The following is a 21,490-nucleotide window of genomic DNA, read 5'->3' on the forward strand; positions in this document are numbered from 1 at the left end:
GACAATCTGAGTGATTTTATATATTAGTAAATTATAGCGTGAGCAATCCTAAAGAAGGTGCCAAAGTAGTTTCCCACACTGTAGATAGATATATCAGAAAACTAGGCAATCGACTTAATGTGATCAAGGGAGAAATTTAATGTTGTCCACAGCGTAGTAAACAAAAATAAAAATAATTGTTTACTACGCTGTGGACAACATTAAATTTCTCCCTTGATCACATTAAGTTGAGTGCCGTGTTTTCTGATATATCTATCTACAGTGATTTTATATAGGCACATGTGAGCGAACCCTAAGACAAGAATCTGGCCAATTATGCAAATTACATAATCAGTGTCAGCATAATGTGATCCAATTCTCTCAGATGCAATTATCAGAGCACACTATAAGGAGAAGATGGAAAAAAAAATCTCCATCCTTTCCATTTTGTGAGTCATCAGAAATTGTACTGTACTCAGATGTAATCCGAGTGCAGTCCTATGTTTTCCATGCACCCATAGACTTGAATAGGGGAGTGGAATCCAAATCTAAAATGAAATCGCAGTATGCTGTGATTTTTTTCATTGACAGACTCTGTCAGTAGAGAAAATCGTGCCTCAGCACTGCCCCATTGAATGATATTGGTCCTAGTGCTATATGATAAAAAATTAGATAGCACTCGTATGACGTATACAATGGGGTGAGCGAGACCTTTTCTAGTATTTGGCTTGTGTGTACACTGTGTGCAGAATTATTAGACAAGTTGTATTTTAGAGGATTAATTTTATTATTGATCAACAACTAGGTTCTCAATCAACCCAAAAGACTTATAAATATGAAACCTTAATATCTTTGGAAGTTGGAGTGTTTTTTTTTTAGATTTGGCTATCTTAGGAGGATATCTGTTTGTGCAGGTAACTTTTACTGTGCAGAATTATTAGGCAACTTAATAAAAACCAAATATATTCCCATCTCACTTGTTTCTTTTCACCAGGTATACCAATATCACTGCACAAAATTTAGAAATAAACATTTCTGACATGCAAAAACAAAACCCCAAAAACTAGTGACCAATATAGCCACCTTTCTTTATGATGACACTCACCAGCCTTCCGTCAATAGATTCTGTCAGTTGCTTGATCTGTTTACGACCAACATTGCGTGCAGCAGCCACCACAGCCTCCCAGACACTGTTCCAAGAGGTGTACTGTTCTCCCTCCCTGTAAATCTCACATTTTATGAGGGACCACAGGTTCTCTATGGGGTTCAGATCAGGTGAACAAGGGGGCCATGTCATTATTTTTTCTTCTTTGAGACCTTTACTGGCCAGCCACGCTGTGGAGTAGTTGGAGGCATGTGATGGAGCATTGTCCTGCATAAAAATCATGATTTTCTTGAATGATACCGACTTCTTCCTGTACCACAGCTTCAAGAAGTTGTCTTCCAGAAACTGGCAGTAGGTCTGGGAGTTGAGCTTCACTCCATCCTCAACCCAAAAAGGTCCCACAAGTTCATCTTTGATGATACGAGTCAATACCAGTACCCCACCTCCACCTTGCTGGCACCTGAGTTGGAGTGGATCTCTCTGCCCTTTACTGATCCAGCCTCTGGCCCATCCATCTGGCCCATCAAGAGTCACTCATTTCATCAGTCCATAAAACCTTTAAAAAGTCAGTCTTAAGATATTTCTTGGCCCAGTCTTGACGTTTTATCTTATGTTTCTTGTTCAAAGGTAGTCGTTTTTCAGCCTTCCTCACCTTGGCCATGTCCCTGAGTATCGCACACCTTGTGCATTTTGTTACTCCAGTAACGTTGCAGCTCTGAAATATGGCAAAACTGATGGCAAATGGCATCTTGGCAGCTTCACGCTTGATTTTCCTCAATTCATGGGCAGTTATTTTGTGCCTTTTTTGGCCAACACGCTTCTTGCGACCCTGTTGGCTATTGGCCATGAAATGCTTGATTGTTCGGTGATCACGCTTCAAAAGTTTGGCAATTTCAGGACTGCTGCATCCCTCTGCAAGACATCTCACAATTTTGGACTTTTCAGAGCCCGTCAAATCTCTCTTCTGACCCATTTTGCCAAAGGAAAGGAAGTTGCCTAATAATTAAGCACACCTTATATAGGGTTTTGATGTCATTAGACAACACCCCTACTCATTAAAGAGATGCACATCACCTGATTTACTTAACTGGTAGTTGGCTCTCAAGCCTGAACAGCTTGGAGTTGGACAACATGTATAAAAAGCATCATGTGATCAAAATACAACTTGCCTAATAATTCTGCACGCAGTATATATATGAAATGTTGAATACACATCTTTGTATTTGTCAGCATATGTTAGAACAGTTGAGCATTAGGAACTGTGAATATTAACATACAGAAGAAGATTCTGCATTACTAGTATTTTTTTGTTTAAATGGTAGCCATTATTGCATTTTCTATTAAAAATCAAGAGTGCAAGTGAAGATAGGAAACTTTGTAATATAATTTATTAAAGAAAAATGCCTCTCTTCTTATTTATCAGACTGCTCTTTTCTGAACTACCTCATATACTCGAGTATAAGCCGAGATTTTCAACCCCAAAAAATGGGCTGAAAGTGCCTCTCTCGGCTTATACTCAAGTCATGGTCGGCGGGTGAGGGGAGCGACGACTGTCAAATACTCACCTGCTCCTGGCACTCGTGACGCGGTCCCTGCATGTCCCACGGTCTCTGGGTGCGGCAGCGTCTTCCCCAGTTCAGCGGTCACTGGTACCGCTCATTAAAGTAATGAATATGGACTCCACTCCCATAGGGTTGGAGCTGCATATTCATTACTGTAATGAGCGGTACCACCTGGCCGCATCAGGAGCGCCAGGAGCAGGTGAGTATTTAATATTCACCTTTCCGTATTCCACCGCCGCCCCATCTTCTGCATCCTCTGCACTGACTGTTCAGGTCATAGGGCGCGATCACGTATTAGTGTGCGTGCCGCCCTCTGCCTGAACAGTCAGTGCAGAGAGATGGGACGCTGAGGAGCAGTGGGCAGCGACGAGAGGTGAGTATGTAATTTTTTTGTTTTAGTGCAGCAGCACCATTACATGTTGCACAATGTTATATGGAGCATCTATGGGGCCATAAAGAACTGCATGGAGCATTATATGGGGCATCTATGGGGCCATAAAGAACTGCATGGGGCATTATATGGGGCATCTATGAGGCCATAAAGAACTGCATGGAGCATTATATGGGGCATATTTGTATATGGAGCATCTTATGGGGCCACAATGAACTGTATGGAGCATTATATGGGGCTCCTGATTCAATATGGATATTCAAAAACACTTAACTTACTGATGTCTCAATTAATTTTACTTTTATTGGTATCTATTTTTATTTTTGACATTTAACGGTAGCTGCTGCATTTTCCACCCTAGGCTTATACTCGAGTCATTAAGTTTTCCCAGTTTTTTGTTGCAAAATTAGGGGGGTAGGCTTATACTTGGGTCAGCTTATACTCGAGTATATACGGTAATTGCTCAAATCTGTTTTTGTGAACTCGGGTTTTCAGTTCACTGAGAAAGCAGATTACAGTTGCTGCCTCTAGAAGTCCATGGAAAGGTGAGGGGTTGAGAAGGTCGGAGTCAGAGACAAATGCAGCCAGGTACAAGGAGAAATCTGCTAAAAAATGCATATATTAGCAAAAAGTAATGCTACATCTAGTGTATCGACACGTATGATATCTTAACCGGGAAAGTCATCATTTATGGGCCAGTTCTTTAAGATTGGTGTTGTACTTTACAGTCTTAATGAAGGGGCATGGTAGGGTTAGGTGCACTGAATTCATTATGAGGCGTACGATATGAAAAGCATAACCATTGTTTTAATTTTTATTTCATAAATCAATAGTACATATGAAAATAAGCAATTATGTAATGTATGCTATCAGAAAAAAATGCTTTTTTTCTCTGTCAAAATTATCAGTCGTTATCAAAATTCTCAGTTCTGAGGTAAAAGTTGTATTCAGTGAAGACACTTTCCCATTACTGATAGGAGATGACGGCTGGTGACGATGAGATTCCATGTAGATGGGAGGAGCTTGGCTCCTCCATACAATCTCATCAGCCGCCATCTCCTCTCAGTAATGGGAAAGTGTCTTCACTGAACACAACTTTTACCTCAGAAATGAGAATTATGATATTGACTAATCAATTTTAGCAGATTACAAAGAAGCTTATTTTCATGTATATTATTGATTTATGAAATGAAAATTAAAGCAATTGTCACAATTTAATATACTTGGCAGACCTTCTTAATGGTGTGCACTTGTACGAGCCTCATCAGAAATCAGAAATGCTATTCCAGTCAGGGACCAGAGTAACATTTCTAGCAGGAGCTACACTACCAAACTTTTTATGAATTTGATGGGCAGACACTATCATGCCCCGTTCTGACCATACTTCTCCCACTTGGGGCTGGAGTGACCACTTTGTTGATTCAACCCCATAAATCTTATAGCCTCGGTTTGTGCTCGGAAGCTGACAGGGCAGTCTTTGGCAGTTTTGACTGTATAGTAACACACAGGGAAGGATGGGCTCAACATTTTAAAAAGAATATTCATAAGTTCAAAGGGATGGAAGGCTTCTCATATGGTGAAAAAGTTGGGCTTGTTTAGCTAAGAAAAAAGACACCTCAGAGGAGATCTCATTTACATGTATAAATATATGTGTGGCCAGTACAAAACACTGGCACTTGACTTATTCCTTCCAAAGAACTTACTAAGAACCAGGGGGCAATCATTACGGGTGGAAGAAAGACGGTTCTGACAGCTAAAAAGGAAAGGGTTCTTTACAGTTAGATCAGTCAGAATGTGCAATGTCCTACCACAAGAAGTAGTAATGGCAGACACTATAACAGCTTCCAAAAAGGGCTGCATGATTTCCTCAGTACCCATAACATTGTAGGTTATAAGTTAAATTACTGACAAAATATACAATTGGTGGAGAAATGTTGAACTTGATGGACCTAGGTCTTTTTTCAACCTATTTAACTTTGCAACTATGTAAATTCTTCCCCTTGAAAGAATACTCACTCTCTTTTACTATTTTGGTGTCACTGCAAAAAATATCTGGAACGTCAGTAAAGAAAACTGTGAAATAAACTTGTGACATCAATAATTTAAATGTTCAAATTTAGGAAATAAATTCCCAAATGTGCGGGAAAATAATGAAGCACAATATTAAATATTGTTATATGATTAACCAATGTAAGTAATTTGTACTGTAAATTTAAAGTTACACATGTATGTATAGTATGAATAGCAACCAAGTAATACTACATTTCCCCTGATGTGGCTTCTGCAATGGAAATTTACGGCTGGCAGGTAGTCCCGGCAGTTTTCCTGGAAAGCCAGGCTGGAGGCGATAAGCTTATTGCGGTGGCAGCTCTTATGTGAGAGTTGTTTGTGAACAGATAACCCCTTTATTGCAGAGACAGATCATCATTTGATAACAAAAAGCATACATTTTAATGCGACAATATATTTGATTTAGATAATGTAACCTTATGCAAAAACTGCAGATGACCTGATAAGAATATTTTTACATAGTGTTGATCAAACACATTTGTCTCGGATGTATTTGAATATTATACATATGATGTCAATAAACTTTGAATTTTGCACATTTATCTGAATGTAAAACCTACTTCATATTTTTTTACGGTTGAAATCTAATTAGGGCAATAAATGAGTGAAATACATAAATATTCACTGCATTTAAACCCAAATGCTTAACCATGGGCATACCAAGGGACATCAAACCAAATCTTTTTTTCTGTTTTGTTTTTTTTCCATCATTTTAAAGCAATTTTATTTGCATTCACTTTAAGGTATTCCAGAGAATTAAAAAAAAATAATTAAAAAAAAAAAAAAATTATATATATTCAAAGATACACTGTTCAAAAAAATAAAAAGGGAACACTAAAATCCCACATCCTAGATATCACTGAATGAAATATTCCAGTTGCAAATCTTTATTCATTACAGAGTGGAATGCGTTGAGAAGAATAAAACATAAAAATGATCAATGTAAATCAAAATTTATATCCAATGGAGGTCTGAATTTGGAATGATACTCAAAATCCAAGTGGAAAATTAAATTACAGACTGATCCAACTTCAGTGGAAATGCCTCAAGACAGGGAAATGATGCTCAGTAGTGTGTGTGTGGCCACCAAGTGCCTGTATGACCTTCCTACAATGCCTGGGCATGCTCCTGATGAGGTGGCGGATGGTATCCTGAGGGATCTCCTCCCAGACCTGGACTAAAGCATCCGCCAACTCCTGGAAAGTCTGTGGTGCAACGTGACATTAGTGGATGGTGTGAGACATGATGTCCCAGATATGTTCAATCGGATTCAGGTCAGGAGAATGGGCGGGCCCATCCACAGCTTCAATGCCTTCATCTTGCAGGAACTGCTGACACACTCCAGCCACATGAGTTCTGGCATTGTCTTGCATTAGGAGGAACCTAGGGCCATCCGCACCAGAATATGGTCTCACAAGGGGTCTGAGGATCTCATCTCGGTACCTGAGGGCAGTCAGGCTACCTCTGGTGAGCACATGGAGGGCTGTATAGCCCTCTAAAGAAATGCCACCCCACACCATTACTGACCCATTGCCAAACCGGTCATGCTGAAGGATGTTGCAGGCAGCAGTTCCCTCTCCATGGTGTCTTCAGACTCTGTCACCTCTGTCACATGTGCTCAGTGTGAGCCTGCTTTCATTGGTGAAGAGCACAGGGCGCCAGTGGCGAATTTGCCAATCCTGGTGTTCTGTAGCAAATGCCAAGCATCCTGCACGGTGTTGGGCTGTGAGCACAACCCCATCTGTGGACGTTGGGCACTCAGACCATCCTCATGGAGTCGGTTTCTAACTGTTTGTGCAGACTGCTGGAGGTCATTTTGCAGGGCTCTAGCAGTGCTCCTCCTGTTCCTCCTTGCACAAAGGCTGAGGTAGTGGTCCTGCTGCTGGGTTTTTGCCCTCCTATGGCCCCCTCCACATCTCCTAGTGTACTGGCCTGTCTCCTGGTAGCCCCTCTATGCTGACAGACACAGCAAACCTTCTTGCCACAGCTCGCATTGATGTGCCATCCTGGATGAGCTGCACTACCTGAGCCACTTGTGTGGGTTGTAGAGTCTGTCTCATGCTACCATAAGTGTGAAAGCACAACCAACATTCAAAAGTGAATTTCACAGTACAGAGATAATAAATTAGAGTTTTTCTTAAATTATAATCACCGCTAGACTCTAATGTGTGAATATAAAACTTCAATTTTATTAATAATATTTAAAACAAATATACACAAAAATATGTGAATAAACACCAACACCAATGCACTAAAATATGAAAGCACCCAGGGGAGGTGCCTGTCCCTATATATGGCCTAAATCGCCTTGCCTGCCAGCGGAGGTTGGCACCCTATAACCTGCGCTTCGGCGCCCCCGCTCGTCAATGGCTCTCCCTGTCTGCAATATTGTGCCCAACAGTGGCAGGGGAGTGAAAAAGATGCCTAAAGGGTGAAAAGATAGTTATGGAGATATAGAGTCATGCTGTTTGTCTTTCAATTGTAGGCTCATTAACCCCTTAAGCCCCGAGGGTGGTTTGCACGTTAATGACCGGGCCAATTTTTACAATTCTGACCACTGTCCCTTTATGAGGTTATAACTCTGGAACGCTTCAACGGATCTTGGCGATTCTGACATTGTTTTCTCGAGACATATTGTACATCATGTTAGTGGTAAAATTTCTTCGATATAACTTGCGTTTATTTGTGAAAAAAATGAATATTTGGCGAAAATTTTGAAAATTTCGCAATTTTCCAACTTTGAATTTTTATGCCCTTAAATCACAGACATATGTCACACAAAATACTTAATAAATAACATTTCCCACATGTCTACTTTACATCAGCACAATTTTGGAACCAAAATTTTTTTTTGTGACGGAGTTATAAGGGTTAAAAGTTGACCAGCAATTTCTCATTTTTACAACACCATTTTTTTTTAGGGACCACATCTCATCTGAAGTCATTTTGACGGGTCTATATGATAGAAAATACCCAAGTGTGACACCATTCTAAAAACTGCACCCCTCAAGGTACTCAAAACCACTTTCAAGAAGTTTATTAACCCTTCAGGTGTTTCACAGGAATTTTTGGAATGTTTAAATAAAAATGAACATTTAACTTTTTTTCACACAAAATTTATTTCAGCTCCAATTTGTTTTATTTTACCAAGGGTAACAGGAGAAAATAGACCCCAAAAGTTGTTGTACAATTTGTCCTGAGTACGCTGATACCCCATATGTGGGGGTAAACCACAGTTTGGGCGCATGGCAGAGCTTGGAAGCAAAGGAGCGCCATTTGACTTTTCAATGCAAAATTGACTGGAATTGAGATGGGACGCCATGTTGCATTTGGAGAGCCCCTGATGTGCCTAAACATTGAAACCCCCCACAAGTGACACCATTTTGGAAAGTAGACCCCCTAAGGAACTTATCTAGATGTGTGGTGAGCACTTTGACCCAACAAGTGCTTTACAGAAGTTTATAATGCAGAGCCGTAAAAATAAAAAATCATATTTTTTCACAAAAATGATCTTTTCACCCCCAATTTTTTATTTTCCCAAGGGTAAGAGAAGAAATTGGACCCCAAAAATTGTTGTGCAATTTGTCCTGAGTACACTGATACCCCATATGTGGGTGTAAACCATTGTTTGGGCGCAGGGCAGAGCTCAGAAGGGAAGGAGCGCCATTTGACTTTTCAATGCAAAATTGACTGGAATTGAGATGGGACGCCATGTTGCGTTTGGAGAGCCCCTAATGTGCCTAAACTTTGAAACCCCCCACGAGTGACACCATTTTGGAAAGTAGACCCCTTAAGGAACTTATCTAGATGTGTGTTGAGCACTTTGACCCAACAAGTGCTTCACAGAAGTTTATAATGCAGAGCCGTAAAAATAAAAAATCATATTTTTTCACAAAATTGATCTTTTCACCCCCATTTTTTTATTTCCCCAAGGGTAAGAGAAGAAATTAGACCACAAAAGTTGTTGTGCAATTTGTCCTGAGTACGACGATACCCCATATGTGGGTGTAAACCATTGTTTGGGCGCATAGCAGAGCTCAGAAGGGAAGAAGCGCTATTTTACTTTTCAATGCAAAATTGACTGGAATTAAGATGGGATGCCATGTTGCGTTTGGAGAGCCCCTGATGTGCCTAAACATTAAACCCCCCCACAAGTGACACCATTTTGGAAAGTAGACCCCCTAAGGAACTTATCTAGATGTGTTTTGAGAGCTTTGAACCCCCAAGTGTTTCACTACAGTTTATAACGCAGAGCCGTGAAAATAAAAATTATTTTTTTTTTTCACAAAAATGATTTTTTAGCCCCCAGTTTTGTATTTTCACAAGGGTATCAGGATAAATTGGACCCCAAAAGTTGTTGTCCAATTTGTCTGGAGTAAGCTGATACCCCATTTGTGGGGAGGGACCACTGTTTGGGCGCATGACAGAGCTCGGAAGGGAAGGAGCGCCATTTGGAATGCAGACTTAAATGGATTGGTCTGCAGGCGTCACGTTGCATTTGCAGAGCCCCTGATGTACCCAAACAGTACAAACCCCCCACAAGTGACCCCATATTGGAAACTAGACCTCCCAAGGAACTTATCTAGATGTGTTGTGAGAACTTTGAACCCCCAAGTGTTTCACTACAGTTTATAACGCAGAGCCGTGAAAATAAAACATATTTAGAGAACTTGGACCCCAGAAGTTGTTGTTCAATTTGTCCCTAGTACGCTGATACCCCATTTGTTGGGGTAAACCCCTTTTTGGATGCACGGGAGAGCTCGGAAGGGAAGGAGCACTGTTTTACTTTTTCAACGCAGAATTGGCTGGAATTGAGATTGGACGCCATGTCGCGTTTGGAGAGCCCCTGATGTGCCTGAACAGTGGAAACTCCCCAATTCTACCTGAAACCCTACCCCTAACCGTTTACTGAACATTTTCTGACAGTCATAAGTGCCACGTATATAAGTGCCACGTATATAAGTGCCACGTATTTAAGTGCCACGTATTTAAGTGCCACGTATTTAAGTGCCACGTATTTAAGTGCCACGTATTTAAGTGCCACGATATTTCAGTGCCACAATATTTCAGTGCCACGTATTTCAGTGCCACGTATTTCAGTGCCACGTATTTCAGGCACTGAAAAATACGTGGCACGTAAATATTTCAGTGCCACGATATTTCAGTGCCACGATATTTCTTCAGTGCCACGTAATTCAGTGCCACGTATTTCAGGCACTGAAAAATACGTGGCACGTAAATACGTGGCACTTAAATACGTGGCACTTAAATACGTGGCACTTAAATACGTGGCACTTAAATACGTGGCACTTATATACGTGGCCACTGAAATATCGTGGCACTTATATACGTATATACGTATATAAACGTATATTTCAGTGCCACGTATTTCAGTGCCACGTATTTCAGTGCCACGTATTTCAGGCACTGAAAAATACGTGGCACGTAAATACTTCAGTGCCACGATATTTCAGTGCCACGATATTTCAGTGCCACGATATTTCAGTGCCACGTATTTCAGTGCCACGTATTTCAGTGCCACGTATTTCAGGCACTGAAAAATACGTGGCACGTAAATACGTGGCACTGAAATACGTGGCACTTAAATACGTGGCACTTAAATACGTGGCACTTAAATACGTGGCACTTAAATACATGGCACTTAAATACGTGGCACTTATATACGTGGCCACTGAAATATCGTGGCACTTATATACGTATATACGTATATAAACGTATATTTCAGTGCCACGTATTTCAGGCACTGAAAAATACGTGGCACGTAAATACGTGGCACGTAAATACGTGGCACTGAAATACGTGGCACTTAAATATGTGGCACTTAAATACGTGGCACTTAAATACGTGGCACTTAAATACGTGGCACTTAAATACGTGGCCACTGAAATATCGTGGCACTTATATACGTATATACGTATATAAACGTATATTTCAGTGCCACGTATTTCAGTGCCACGTATTTCAGGTTAGGGGTAGGGTTAGGGGTAGGGTTAGGGTTTTTTGTTTTTTTCTTGTTTTCTTGTGTTTTTCTATAAAAACGCATGCGTTTTACCGCGTTTACATGCATTTTTTCACACATGCGGTTTTTTTAAAAAACGCATGCAGATAAAAACGCAAGTGTGAAACCAGACTAAAAGACGCTTTTTATAGCAAAAAAGTTTTTGCGTCTCCACATTTTGAGACCTATAATTTTTCCACATTTTGGTCCACAGAGTCATGTGAGGTCTTGTTTTTTGCGGGACGAGTTGTCGTTTTTATTGGTAACATTTTCGGACACGTGACCATTTTTTATCACTTTTTATTCCGATTTTTGTGAGGCAGAATAACCAAAAACCAGCTATTCATGAATTTCTTTTGGGAGAGGCGTTTATACCGTTCTGCGCTTGGTAAAATTGATAAAGCAGTTTTATTCTTCGGGTCAGTACGATTACAGCGATACCTCATTTATATCATTTTTTTATGTTTTGACGCTTTTATACGATAAAAACTATTTTATAGAAAAAATAATTATTTTGGCATCGCTTTATTCTGAGGACTATAACTTTTTTATTTTTTTGCTGATGATGCTGCATGGCGGCTCGTTTTTTGCGGGACAAGATGACGTTTTCAGCGGTAACATGGTTATTTATATCCATCTTTTTGATCGCGTGTTATTCCACTTTTTGTTCGGCGGTATGGTAATAAAGCGTTGTTTTTTGCCTCGTTTTTTTTTTTTTTTTCTTACGGTGTTTACTGAAGGGGTTAACTAGTGGGCCAGTTTTATAGGTGGGGTCGTTACGGACGCGGCGATACTAAATATGTGTACTTTTATTGTTTTTGTTTGTTTTTTTTAGATAAAGAAATGTATTTATGGGAATAATTTTTTTTTTTATTATTATTTATTTAGGAATTATTATTTTTTTTTTTTTACACATGTGGAAATTTTTTTTTTAACTTTTTTACTTTGTCCCAGGGGGGGACATCACAGATCGCAGATCTGATAGTGTGCACAGCACTCTATCAGATCCGTGATCATACTTTCATCGGAGCAGGCTGCAGCTTTCATCTGCAGCCTGCTCCGACCCGGAAGTGCTCCCTGCAGGACCCGGATACAGCCCCTCGGCCATTTTGGATCCGGGGCCTGCAGGGAGAAGACGTTCGGTACGAGGTGAGTACATCACCTTGTACCGATCGTCTCAGGGAAGCCCGCAGGGAGCCCCCTCCCTGCGCGATGCTTCCCTGTACCGCCGGTACACCGCGATCATGTTTGATCGCGGTGTGCCGGGGGTTAATGTGCCGGGGGCGGTCCGTGACCGCTCCTGGCACATAGTGCCGGATGTCAGCTGCGATATGCAGCCGACACCCGGCCGCGATCGGCCGCGCTCCCCCCGTGAGCGCGGCCGATCGCGTATGACGTACTATACCGTCACCGGGAATTAAGGCCCACCCCACCTCGACGGTATAGTACGTCATATGGGATTAAGGGGTTAATAAAGCTAGATGAAACTTATCTATTAGCTACACTAGAAATAGATTATTATATAGATGTCTTCTTATCCAGATACCTAATTGTTGGCTGCAGAGTCCTTAATAGGAAAAAAGTTAGGGAGGATTGTCTCTGAGAGTTTGGCCACCAAGCCTGTTTCACAAGCATTGCGAGTCTGGCCATTATGCCTGCTGCACAAGTTTTGCAACAAAGCTAAGTATCGCTGGCTATGATTTATTTTAGTACTCCTGATGAACCTCAGTGGATGGGAAACGCGTTGAGTGTGTGTTTGTTGCCCTACTGTAGTCTGCAGTGTGCATAGATATTGGAGTTTACCTTTCTTGTCCCTCAGGGAGATTCAGAGTGTGTGTATGTGGCACCAATCAAGCATGCGAGGTGCATAGACTTTTTGCCCTAAAATGTGGCTACTGAGGATACAATGGTAATTGCTGCGATTATTAATTGGACATATCTTGAATACATGCAGTTGCCAACGTATATCTATATATAGTGAGTAGTTGGATATAATATAGAAATACATTAGGTTTTCTTATCCCTATTATTTATCTTGGACATGTGTGCACCAACTGTACATGGGTATTATATGCTATTAGTAGAATCAGGATAAGTTAACTCTTCTACTATATTCTGCTCTTTTTCCTCTACCTATAGATATATAATAAGTGTTTTTTTTTTTTTTTCCTATTAAGGACTCTGTAGCCAACAATTAGGTATCTGGATAAGAAGACATCTATAGAATAACCTATTTCTAGTGTAGCTAATAGATAAGTTTCATCTAGCTTTATTAATGAGCCTACAAGTGAAAGACAAATAGCATGACTTTATTAAGTTTCATCTAGTTTTTCTAATGAGCCTACAATTGAAAGACAAACAGCACGAGTCTATATCTCCATAACTATCTTTTCACCCTTTAGGCATCTTTTTCACTCCCCTGCCACTGTTGGGCATAATAGGGCAGACAGGGAGAGCCATCGACGAGCGGGGGCGCCAAAGCGCAGGTTATAGGGTGCCAACCTCCGCTGGCAGGCAGGGCGATTTAGGCCATATATAGGGACAGGCACCTCCCCTGGGTGCTTTCATATTTTAGTGCATTGGTGTTGGTGTTTATTCACATATTTTTGTGTATATTTGTTTTAAATATGATTAATAAAATTGAAGTTTTATATTCACACATTAGAGTCTAGCGGTGATTATAACATTCAAAAGTGACCAAAACATTAGCCAGAACCCATTGGTACTGAGATGTGGTTTGTGGTCCCTACCTGCAGAACCACTCCTTTATTGAGGGTGTCTTGATAATTGCCAATAATTTCCATCCGTTGTCTGTTCCATTTGCGCAACAGCATGTGAAATTGATTGTCAAACAGTGTTGCTACTTAAGTGGACAGTTTGATTTCACAGAAGTTTGATTTACTTGGAGTTATATTCTGTTATTTAAGTGTTCTCTTTATTTTTTTGAACAGTATATACAGTATATATGCACATATATGTATATATATATATATATATATATATATATATATATATATATATATATACTGTATATACCGTATATACTTGAGTATAAGCCGACCCGAGTATAAGCCGACCCCCCTAATTTTGCCACAAAAAACTGGGAAAACTTAATGACTCGGGGTGGAAAATGCAGCAACTACTGGTAAATTTCAAAAATAAAAATAGATACCAATAAAAGTAAAATTAATTGAGACATCAGTAGTTTAAGTGTTTTTGAATATCCATATTGAATCAGGAGCCCCATATAATGCTCCATACAGTTTATGATGGGCCCATAAGATGCTCCATATTAAAATATGCCCCATACAATGCTGCACAAATACTGATTATGACTAGTGTTGAGCGATACCTTCCGATACTTGAAAGTATTGGTATCGGATAGTATCGGCCGATACCCGAAAAATATCGGATATCGCCGATACCGATACCCGATACCAATACAAGTCAATGGGACTCAAGTATCGGAAGGTATCCTGGATGGTTCCCAGGGTCTGAAGGAGAGGAAACTCTCCTTCAGGCCCTGGGATCCATATTCATGTAAAAAATAAAGAATTAAAATAAAAAATATGGATATACTCACCCGTCCGGGGGCCCCTGGACCTTACCGATTGTAACCGGCAGCCTCCGTTCCTAAGAATGAGCAGTTTAAGACCTTCGATGATGTCGCAGCTTGTGATTGGTCGCGTGCCGCTCATGTGACCGCTCACACGACCAATCACAGGCCGCGACGTCATCGCAGGTCCTAAACAATCGGTAAGGTCCAGGGGCCCCCGGACGGGTGAGTATATCCATATTTTTTATTTTAATTCTTTATTTTTTACATGAATATGGATCCCAGGGCCTGAAGGAGAGTCTCCTCTCCTCCAGACCCTGGGAACCATACACTGGGAACTTCCAATTCCGATTTCTGATACCACAAAAGTATCGGAACTCGGTATCGGAATTCCGATACCGCAAGTATCGGCCGATACCCGATACTTGCGGTATCGGAATGCTCAACACTAATTATGACCCCATAAGATGCTCCATACAGACATTTGCCCCGTATAATGCTCCACAAATGTGGATTATGGCCCCATAAGATGCTCCATACAGATATTTACCCCCATATCATGCTGCACATGGCCCCATACAGATATTTGCCCCCATATCATGCTGCACATGGCTCCATACAGATGCCCCATACAGATATTTGCCCCATATCATGCTGCACATGGCCCCATACAGATACCCCATACAGATATTTGCCCCCATATCATGCTGCACATGGCCACATACAGATGCCCCATACAGATATTTGCCCCCATATCATGCTGCACATGGCTACATAAGATGCCCCATACAGATATTTGCCCCATATCATGCTGCACATGGCCACATAAGATGTCCCATACAGATATTTGCCCCATATCATGCTGCACATGGCCCCATATAGATGCCCCATACAGATATTTGCCCCATAGCATGCTGCACATGGCCACATAAGATGCCCCATACAGATATTTGCCCCCACATAATGCTGCACATGGCCACATAAGATGCCCCATACAGATACAGTGGGGCAAAAAAGTATTTAGTCAGTCAGCAATAGTGCAAGTTCCACCACTTAAAAAGATGAGAGGCGTCTGTAATTTACATCATAAGTAGACCTCAACTATGGGAGACAAACTGAGAAAAAAAAATCCAGAAAATCACATTGTCTGTTTTTTTATAATTTTATTTGCATATTATGGTGGAAAATAAGTATTTGGTCAGAAACAAACAATCAAGATTTCTGGCTCTCACAGACCTGTAACTTCTTCTTTAAGAGTCTCCTCTTTCCTCCACTCATTACCTGTAGTAATGGCACCTGTTTAAACTTGTTATCAGTATAAAAAGACACCTGTGCACACCCTCAAACAGTCTGACTCCAAACTCCACTATGGTGAAGACCAAAGAGCTGTCAAAGGACACCAGAAACAAAATTGTAGCCCTGCACCAGGCTGGGAAGACTGAATCTGCAATAGCCAACCAGCTTGGAGTGAAGAAATCAACAGTGGGAGCAATAATTAGAAAATGGAAGACATTCAAGACCACTGATAATCTCCCTCGATCTGGGGCTCCACGCAAAATCCCACCCCGTGGGGTCAGAATGATCACAAGAACGGTGAGCAAAAATCCCAGAACCACGTGGGGGGACCTAGTGAATGAACTGCAGAGAGCTGGGACCAATGTAGCAAGGCCTACCATAAGTAACACACTACGCCACCATGGACTCAGATCCTGCAGTGCCAGATGTGTCCCACTGCTTAAGCCAGTACATGTCCGGGCCCGTCTGAAGTTTGCTGGAGAGCATTTGGATGATCCAGAGGAGTTTTGGGAGAATGTCCTATGGTCTGATGAAACCAAACTGGAACTGTTTGGTAGAAACACAACTTGTCGTGTTTGGAGGAAAAAGAATACTGAGTTGCATCCATCAAACACCATACCTACTGTAAAGCATGGTGGTGGAAACATCATGCTTTGGGGCTGTTTCTCTGCAAAGGGGCCAGGACGACTGATCCGGGTACATGAAATAATGAATGGGGCCATGTATCGTGAGATTTTGAGTTCAAACCTCCTTCCATCAGCAAGGGCATTGAAGATGAAACATGGCTGGGTCTTTCAACATGACAATGATCCAAAGCACACCGCCAGGGCAACGAAGGAGTGGCTTCGTAAGAAGCATTTCAAGGTCCTGGAGTGGCCTAGCCAGTCTCCAGATCTCAACCCTATAGAAAACCTTTGGAGGGAGTTGAAAGTCCGTGTTGCCAAGCGAAAAGCCAAAAACATCACTGCTCTAGAGGAGATCTGCATGGAGGAATGGGCCAACATACCAACAACAGTGTGTGGCAACCTTGTGAAGACTTACAGAAAACGTTTGACCTCTGTCATTGCCAACAAAGGATATATTACAAAGTATTGAGATGAAATTTTGTTTCTGACCAAATACTTATTTTCCACCATAATATGCAAATAAAATGATAAAAAAACAGACAATGTGATTTTCTGGATTTTTTTTTCTAAGTTTGTCTCCCATAGTTGAGATCTACCTATGATGTAAATTACAGACGCCTCTCATCTTTTTAAGTGGTGGAACTTGCACTATTGCTGAATGACTAAATACTTTTTTGCCCCACTGTATTTGCCCCCATATCAAGCTGCACATGGCCCCATACAGATGCCCCATACAGATATTTGCCCCCATATCATGCTGCACATGGCCCCATACAGATGCCCCATACAGATATTTGCCCCATATCATGCTGCACATGGCCCCATATAGATGCCCCATACAGATATTTGCCCCCATATCATGCTGCACATGGCCACATAAGATGCCCCATACAGATATTTGCCCCCATATCATGCTGCACATGGCCACATAAGATGCTCCATACAGATATTTGCCCCATATGCTGTTGCTGCGATTAAAAAAATTACATACTCACCTCTCCAGCCCCCGGGACTTGCTAGAGTCACCTGCTCCCCGTTCCACCGCTGACCGCCGCTGTGTCTTCCTATTCTCTGCACCGATGTTCAGGAAGGAGGCGGCGCGCACTAATCGCGTCACCGCGCCCTCTGACTTGAGCGTCACTGCGGAAGACACAGCAGCGCCAATGGTGGAACGAGGACCAGGTGAATATCGCGTACTGCCCCCCGTCATACTCACCTGCTCCCGGCGAGGTCCCTTAACGTCTGTTTCCCGGCGCCGCATTTTCTTCCGGGAAGCAGGGACCTGCAGGGACCGCGCCAGGATTAGGTGAGTATTATTAGACAGCCCCCGCTCCCCCTCCCCTGACGACCCCTGTGTATGACTCAAGTATAAGCCGAGAGGGGCAATTTCAGCCCAAAAAAGTGGGCTGAAAATCTCGGCTTATACGCGAGTATATGCGGTATATGGAAATGCTTCCTCTTTTAAAAAAAGACCTATAGAGAAATATTGCTATGTTCATATAGTACAGTAGATGTCACATGCTCTAGATAAAAGCTACAATACGTTAAATTAATGGGTGTTGTAAAAGACATGCATGAATCATCATTTTAGCAGAGAGAGAGGCTGGTACAATGGAAAAGGAAATCTACGTCTTCAAAGGTCTTCTATTTACTTGGCTATACGGCATACTACCACATGTAAGATGAAAATATATGAAAAGGCGCTGCTGTGATCGAATGAATGAGACCATATGAGCTATATTGGAGCCGTATGCATTCCATTTAGCTGATATCAAACACAGTTTAATGAAAGTTAAATAGATTCAGAGGAGTGCATGAGCTGGAACAGATTAGATTCCACTGAGGGGTCTGTCAGCATATTGTTGCTCACGTGTATTGCCTTTTCTGAGCTGCCACAATTTCAGCACTCCATTAGCAATACACAAAAGACTTATGCAGATATCAGGCATAGAAGTATACTACCATATTGAAAAAATGAGAATACACAATATTTAATACAATGCATTAATCTGTAAACTGGTAGCTGCAAAATTTGCATTAAGCCACTAATGTTTATGTAAACAGTACTACTATTCTAGATGGGATTTAAATGATCAGAGCACCGGAATTTTATAGTGAAATCATAGAATTGTTTTCTTATCTGCATTGAGTTTCAACCTAGTTTGTGATTCCATATTTTCTATCTTGATTGAAGTTCATTAGGATTTAGACATTTCTTTTGTATTTACTCACGGTGACATTAGACCTAATACACTCAGTAAGGTGTAAGATGGAGCCAAATGAATTCTGTGTGCCATGTTATATAGCTGCTTACAGTGACGTACTGTATATCAGACATGTTCTCTCTTATAAATATTGTCTATCATAGCAGGCCACATTATTTTATTTCATGCAGATTTTTTTTTCTATTTGACTCCATATTGTGTCACTGTTATACACTCATATAGAAATTCAGTATGGACCCACCATCTCAATTACAAGGAATCTGTATTATAGATTAACACAACTCTCTACAGAGCCGTAATATGGCTGTAAGCATGACACCTTAAAATGAATGTTTAGATTTACATTTTTGATCATTTTTATTTCAATTTTAGATAGCATTACACATAATATAAAAAGGTTGCAAATTTCACACTAATCTCTAACCCCTAAAGTAGACTTCTACATCTTTTTTTTTTTTTTTTTTACAGAAGACTTCTCAGCATTTTCATTGTCATCACAGGCAGCCTTACAATAAAAGATAACACTTCTATATACAGTAGATAACACAGTATCCACCAATCAGAGTAGGAGATGGTTCAGGCTCATTTACACACATGATCAAATTTGTTGGTACTCCTCGTTTAATGACAGAAAACCCACAATGGTCACAGAAATAACTTGAATCTGACAAAAGTAATAATAAATAAATGACCTATGAAAATGCACAAATGAAAGTCAGACATTGCTTTTCAACCATGCTTCCACAGAATTAAAAAAAAAAATAAAACTCATGAAATAAGCCTGGACAGAAATGATGGTTCACCTGAAAATAATGTGACAAAAGGGACATGTTAAATAATAATAATAATAATAATAATCTTTATTTTTTTTATATAGCGCTAACATATTCCGCAGCGCTTTACAGTTTGCACACATTATCATCGCTGTCCCCGTTGGGGCTCACAATCTAAATTCCCTATCAATAATCAAGGTGTGTCCACTAACTAGCATCACAGGTGCCTGCAATTTTGGAATCAGTGAGTGGGCCTGTATATAGGGCTACAGATACTCACTGTGCTGTTTGGTGACATGGTGTGTGTCACACTCAACATGGACCAGAGGAAGCAAAGGAAAAAGTTGTCTCAGGAGATTAGAAAGAAAATTATATACAAACATGTTAAAGGTTAAAGTTCTAAGACCATCTCCAAGCAGCGTGATGTTCCTGTGACTACAGTTGCACATATTATTCTGAAATTTAAGATCCATGGGACTGTAGCCAACCTCCCTGGACGTGGCCACAGGACGAAAATTGATGACAAATCAAAGAGACGGATAATACAATTTGTAACAAAAGAGCCCAGAAAGACTTCTTAACAGATTAAAGGTGAACTTCAAGCTCAAGGAACATCAGTGTCTGTTAGGAGTCGAGTTCCCGCTGCTGCACAGGGGGAATCTCGAGTCGTGTCTGCTGCAGTCTCCCATTCTGCATCAGCCTCAGTGGAGCCTGCTCAGCGGAGACGTTGGTCCCAGCGTCTCACTGAGTCTGATACTGTGCAAAGGGTTACTGCTGTCTCTCCAGGCTCTGCTATTGTACCCTGCACTGATCTGCGGCGAGCAGGCTTTTCTGGGACTAAGTCCTGCATTGCACACACTGAGCATGCCCAGGGTAAGATCTCTCAGTGGAGATCAAGGGTCACATGCTCAGGTACTGCAGCAACTTCCATTGGTCCTCCAGGGAGGTCCTGTACCTGATCAAGTTCTGTGGCAGCCTTCCATTGGTCCTTCTTGGAAGGTCCTGTAGGTGCTGCAGCTATATAAGGTTCTCATGACTGCACAGCCATGCGCTAGTGTCAAATATGTACGAGCTCAGCGCCAGTGTGGTCGTGTGTCAGGGACCCAGCTGAAATAAGCCCCTAGAATGCTGGCACCTCCGGTGAGGAGTTTTGTGTATGCAGTCAGGGACCCGGCTGAAATAAGCCCCTAGAATGCTGGCACCTCCGGCGAGGAGTTTATGTGTGAATTCAGCGCTGGCTAATAGCCAATAGAATTCCAGCTCCACCGGAGAGGAGCTGCATGTTGGTTGGACTGCATGACCACTGTCGGCTCTACACAGTAGCTGTGTCCCCTGTGAGCTAAACAGGGCACAGCGTTCTTTTTACTACGGGCTCTGTGAAGTAACAGAGTTCATTTATTCTAATATGCTTCGCCGCCTTACTTAGCAGCAGGTTCTTTCCTGCACGGTGGATCCCGGGTTGCGAACGCACCTATCCCATCTAATAAATATATTCGGTGCGTTCCGCCAACCCTAACAGTGTCAGATCGCACCATCCGTCTTTGTTTGAGCCAAAGTGGACTTCATGCGGGATGACCAAGGAGGACACCATTGTTGAAAAAAAATCATAAAAAAGCCAGGCTGGAATTTGCCAAACTATATGTTGACAAGCCACAAGGCTTCTGGGAGAATGTCCAATAAACAGATGAAACAAAAAAGGAACTTTTTCGCAATGAACATCAGCTCCATGTTCAGAGACAGAAAAATGAAGCATATCAAGAAAAGAACACAGTCCCTTGTTGTGAATTTGGATTCTGGGCTCCCCCGGTGGCTACTGGTGGAATTGAACTTGTGACATCATCTTCCCTGTTCACCTGTTCTGATTAGATCTGGGTGTCGCTATATAACC

This window comes from Ranitomeya variabilis, chromosome 2 (assembly GCF_051348905.1).
Source record: "Ranitomeya variabilis isolate aRanVar5 chromosome 2, aRanVar5.hap1, whole genome shotgun sequence".
NCBI lineage: Eukaryota > Metazoa > Chordata > Amphibia > Anura > Dendrobatidae > Ranitomeya > Ranitomeya variabilis.